Source organism: Zea mays, chromosome 4, assembly GCF_902167145.1.
Source record: "Zea mays cultivar B73 chromosome 4, Zm-B73-REFERENCE-NAM-5.0, whole genome shotgun sequence".
Classification (NCBI taxonomy): domain Eukaryota; kingdom Viridiplantae; phylum Streptophyta; class Magnoliopsida; order Poales; family Poaceae; genus Zea; species Zea mays.
Window position 1 is genome coordinate 60,431,789 of NC_050099.1, and position 6,000 is coordinate 60,437,788.

The following is a 6,000-nucleotide window of genomic DNA, read 5'->3' on the forward strand; positions in this document are numbered from 1 at the left end:
ATGCTGTGTTGATGGCCTCCAGGAAACTTCGGCATTACATTCAAGCATATCATATAATAGTACCTTCATCACAACCTCTGAAGGATATAATGAGAAACATAGAAGCTACAGGAAGAATTGGAAAAATGGGCTGCGGAGCTTAATGAATTTACTGTTGATTATGTACACAGATCCTCAATTCAATCTCAGGCGTTAGCAGATTTCATTACTGATTGGACGCCAGGGGCTCAGGGAGAAGAAACAACAAAAGATGCCAAAGCCTGGACGATATTCTGTGACGGCTCTTGGGGAACCTTCGGCGCAGGAGCAGCTGCTGTTCTAGTAGTGCCCTCTTAAGTCAGGACATGTTATGCAATAAAATTGGACTTTAGTTGCACAAATAACATTGCCGAGTACGAAGCTATTCTTTTAGGGCTTCGGAAGCTAAAGGCAATGGGAATAAGAAGGGCAATCCTCAAAACTGATTCCCAAGTTATTTCTGGCCATGTAGACAAAAGTAGCAAGGCAAGAGATTCGAAGCTTGAAAAATATTTGGATGCAGTCCAAAGATTGGAAGCTTCTTTTGAAGGATTTTCTGTAAAAAATATTCCAAGGGGGGAAAATGAGCATGCATATTTGCTAGCTAAGTCAGCGGCTCACGGGCTCCCTTTGCCTTCGGAAGTGTTCTTTGAAACAATAAAAGCACCTTCAGTCGAACTTATGGAGAGAGCAGTGCTTACAATATTACCTGTACATAGTGAAGATTGGAGGACTGAGATTATATCTTTCCTCCAAGGCAACTGTCTTTCGGATGACGAAGTTTATATTAAAAGAATAGAAGCAAGAACAAGACCATATGTGATCATAGAAGGGGAGTTATATAAATTTGGAGTCTGCTCTCCATTACTCAAGTGTTTGTCCAGAACCAAAGATCAAGAATTGATGAAGCAAATACATGCAGGATTATGTGGGTCTCATATTGGGTCTAGGCCTTTGCTGGGGAAGGTTTTCAGACAAGGATTTTACTGGCCGAAAGCAGCTTCGGATGCAGCAGATATGGTTCAAAAATGTGAAAATTGCCAAAGATGTGCAAAAGACCAGAAACAACCTTCGTCTCTAACCCAGTTAATACAGCCAACTTGGCCACTGCAAAGGTGGGGTTTGGACTTGTTAGGTCCACTTCCACCAGCTCAAGGAAATTTGAAATATGTCGTCGTAGCAGTGGAATATTTCTCTAAGTGGATTGAAGCAAAGCCCTTAGCCACAATAACTTCTGCCACAGTACAAAAATTCTTTTGGCAAAATATTGTTTGTCGCTTCGGCGTGCTGAAGGCAATAACCGTTGACAATGGAACTCAATTTGATGCTGAAACGTTCAAAGATTTTTGTGACCGAATTGGTACAAAAATTCATTTTGCATCAATAAGGCATCCAGAATCAAATGGGTTGGTAGAGAGAGCAAATGGAATTATAATGACAGGAATAATGAAGTTAATCTTCAACCAGCCCAGAGGAAAGTGGCCAGATGAGTTGATCAAAGTGGTGTGGAGCCATAACACAACTGTATCAAGGTCAACAGGTTTTACACCTTTCAAGCTCCTGTTCAGTGACGAATCAATAACAACAGAAGAAGCAAAGACAGGATCAATAAGAACAACAGCTTCAGCGGAAGATGAAGCTAATTTTCAAATAACAAAAGACACTATAGAAGGGACTAGACCTCAGGCCATAGAACACATCAATAAGTGTCAGGCCGAAACAATAAAATGGCGTTATAGAAAAGTTCGATTGAAAAATATCAAGCCAGGTCATTTGGTGCTTCGGAGAGTAGCCAACCCAGATACAGTGGGCAAGTTACAGCTGAAGTGGGAAGGTCCTTTTCTGGTAGTATCTTCGTCAAGACCCAGTTCTTACAGATTGAAGGATATGGACGGCAACGACATACCCAAATCTTGGAATGAGGATGAGCTTCGACGGTACTATGTGTAATTGATGTAATCTTTTTCATTTTTCCAATGACACCCTTTACCTTTCAGGAGGGGAGAAAGGTTTTTAATGGGGCCATAGTTTGTAATTTTCATTCTTATTTAGCCCCATGCAATACAAGGGCCAAAATCCCCCAAAGATGTAATATGTAATATCAGAACCTACACCATCGAGTGCAAAAGAAAATAGGGAAAAGCTCAAAATACGTCCCTAAAGGGATGCAGAGCTGTAATCACCCCAAGGATGACGAAGCTGCAAAAAGCCATTCCTAAGGGAACACAGCGTAAGTTCCAAAGCTCAAAAGTCGTTCCTAAGGGAATGCAGAGCCAAATACCACCAAAATATAAGGTGAAGAAGCTCCAAAGTCATTCATAAGGGGACTGAGCTTAAATGCCACCGAAATAGAAGGTGAAGAAGCTCCAAAGTCGTTCCTAAGGGAATGCAGAGCTTAAATGCCACCGAAATAGAAGGTGAAGAAGCTCCAAAGTCATTCCTAAGGGAATGCAGAGCTTAAAGACTCCAAAGTCGTTCCTAAGGGGATGCAGAGTCTAGGTGTGGCTTCGTGTGCATTTGGGACATTCATTTGCATATTACATCACATCATTCATTGCATTCATACATACATTCATTTAGAAATTCGTAGGATCATCATCATCATGACATAAAACACGAACAGAAATAGTTCAGCTTCGATGACAAAGTGCTTCGATGAACACGAAGAGACTTTGTTTCAAACATACATGCATTTTATGCAAGGAAATGCTTCGATGTGTACGAAAAGAAGGGAAGGTGTTTTTCGCCTTCGGCTCAAAAGATATGAATTTCGTCCACAGCAAATCAATTCAAACTTGGATGAAAAGGTAAAAATATATTACAAGGTATGGACAAATATACACAGTACTGTTTAATTCTCGATTACAATTTTTTCGCAAAGATAATGCAAATATTCCTAAGCTCTATACAGGAAGGCTTAAAGAGAAGCTTCATCTCAGCAACCTTCGGAATATGCTGTGGGTTATCAACCTCACCGCTATCCTGCAGACAAACAATGGTATAAGGTAAACGTAATTATAAGAATCAAGGCAAGCAACAAGTACAAGTTCCGTACTGGTTTAAGTAGGTTTCGGGCTTCATCCACAGTCAACTCTCATCCACCCTTAGCCCAAATCTGAGTGATGAATCTATTTTCGATGCTTCGGGCTTCACTAGGAATATCAATCAGATCTGATGGTGACAGGCTGAAGGTTGGTCTGTTTACTATCTTCGCATGCGTGCATCCGGCCTTCAAAAATGCAGCAGCTGTGCCGTGAGAAGCTAGCAAAGCACATAAGTCACCATGCCCAGCTATCACTTCATCGAGTGCATCAACTTCATTTTCAATATGTTTGAAGGTATTGGATATGTCTTCAGACGAAGGGGCAATATCTTCAGAACTGGCCCCAACCGAGCTGAAGACCCCCTTTAAGCGTTGCACGCAGCGACTGCCAAATTCCAAGCATGTATTCCGAAGGTCCTTCAAGGATTTCTGCAGCTTTGTATTTTTATCAGCTTCAGCTTCATACTTTGCTTGCAGTTCTTTCTTCTCTTGTTTGAAGCTCTCTGATTTTTCTTTTAAGGCTGTTTGACTTTGGAGAAGCTCCTCGCTTAATCTAGCATTTTCAACTTGAATTTCTGCAAGCGAACCCTCTGTTGCTTGGAGCAGGAAGTCCTGCTTCTCTAGAGAAGCTTCGCAATCCTTAATTTTACTCTCCAAGCCCTCGATTATGATTTCATTTTTCTTGTCCTCGAGGTCTTGTTGCATCCTCAATGCTTTACTTAGTAGCATACTCTGTGGAAATAAGCTGACATCGGAAAATTTTGATTCATCACAAAGATAACAGAAGCCTAGGCAAAAAGAATTTTACCTTGAAATTGGAGTAAAACAGACTGCCGACGATATGTTGTCGCCGGTAGCCGCTAATATCAGCCTCAAGCTTCGGGAAACCGACACTCTTTGATAGAGTGCCGATTATCACAGGATATCCCATATTCCTGTAGCTCCTTCTCAGCCTCGGACAATTATTGACCCACCAGGTTCCGATGGTCAAAGTCCCTTTCTTCTGAAGCAGCATCAACAATCTTTTTTCCTTTGTCTGGCACTGCGGCCATGACCTTCTCTGCAGCCATAGCTGTCTCTTCTGCAACCATATCCGAAAGAAGCTTATCAATTCCTGACAGTGTACTTTCAAGATTGGTAGCTTCGGCGGTAGCTGCAGCTTCGGTAGTGGCCCCGACACTTGCAATAGGCATTATTTTGGACGCCGAGGCCACCAGTGGTGTCCGTTCAATGGCTTGCACGACATTAACAATTCTTTGTTTTTCTGACCGTCAGCCTTCTCCTTTGTGGCTGAAGGCTCACCCTTCTTCTATAAAAGTTTCGCCAGTTCTGGTTCCAGAGGACTTAGCAGCTTGATGGGTAAAGATTCAGTCATTACCTTTAAAATTTCTGCTATTTCAGCAGCAGGAGGCGTCAAAGGAGTCTCCTCTATTGCCCCGGTTATCTTCGGCTTTGGAGTTTCAGCCTTCCTCTTCTTCGAAATTGTCGCCTTCGGCTCAGGAATGGATTTTCTCTTCTTTAAATTTTTTTCATCCTCCTTTACCATTCTACCAGATTGTCTGCTTAGAATACTGACAACCCTTTTTCTTTTAACCGCTTCGGCCCCTTTGTCAAGTTTTTCATAATCAGGATAGTCAAAATTCAAGGCGTCCATTACCCGGTTCAGTCTTCGCTTCGGCCGGGTACCGAAGGCTGTAGTCATCAGTTGATCTACCTATTTGGTATAATTCCCAAGTATTTCGTTGCACATGGTCTCAATCATGTCTAGCCATTCTTTGCAAGGCTTCTTGAATTGTTTCTCAAACTTGAAGCGGTAAGCAAGTTGAACAAGTTCATGCTTCTTCCCCACTTCATTCTTCTTCAGCATTCCCCAACCACTTGATGTAGGATATGTTCTGTTCGCCAAGTATTCTTGGACCAAGTCCCTGGTACTGATCTGCTCAGCTACCACTCTAAATTCCACTTCAGCTAACTGACAGGGTGATCCCAGTTGCATATTGCATAAAGGCTTGGTCATTCCGAAGTTTAAACTCAGAGGACTCATAACCATGGTCATCAGCTTCTCCCTCTTTTTTTCATCAGCCTTCATATAGAACCCCTCATTTTTCCAACCAGTCGGCCACTTTGTGCGGTAGCTGAGGACTGGTGCCTTTGTATCCTTTCGATACGCAAAATTGTAACAACCAAAATTTTCATGAAGGCCATCTGCCCTGGCCTTCGTCTGATAGTGCAGCTCATGCACTCGGCAGAAAGCTTCGGCATCTGGGCTCATCCCTTGGCTTCGGATTGCCCAGATATAGACGCTGAGCCTAACAATAGCGTTGGGAGTCAGCTGATGAAGATATATTTCAAAGTTCTTTAAAACTACCCCTATCATCTCATTCAGGGGGAATCGCAGCCCTGCTTTGAAGAAGCTCTTGAAAACGACGACTTCATCCTTCTTCGGCTCTGGGATAGTCTCTTCTCTAGCAAATCGAATAAGCTTACCCTCAGCCTCTCCAAAATAGCCCAACTTCATCATCATAGGCATGTCATCTTCTGTCACAGTAGATTTTTCAAAATCTAGATGACTAGGCTTCGTTGGGATCAGAATGCTGTAGTCTTCTTCACTCTCACCAACATCTTCACCCTCAACCACAGTTTGTTCAGCTTCGGCATTAGAAGCACCTTCGTTAGCCACAACCAGACCTGATCGCTTCATTACTTCTGAAATTGGTGCTGTTGGGGACTTGTTCTCAAATGCTATAAGAACAAGGCAACATAGAAAATGTTAATCGGTTAAATCCTTCGTCCTACGAAGCATTATTCCCCTTAGGATATAATGGTTTTCGGACGAAGGTTATGAAGGGCGTACCTTCATAAATACATTATATAGCGACGAAGAATGAATTGTAAGGAATATAAAGGATAACATAGATAATTGTATATTATTATTATAT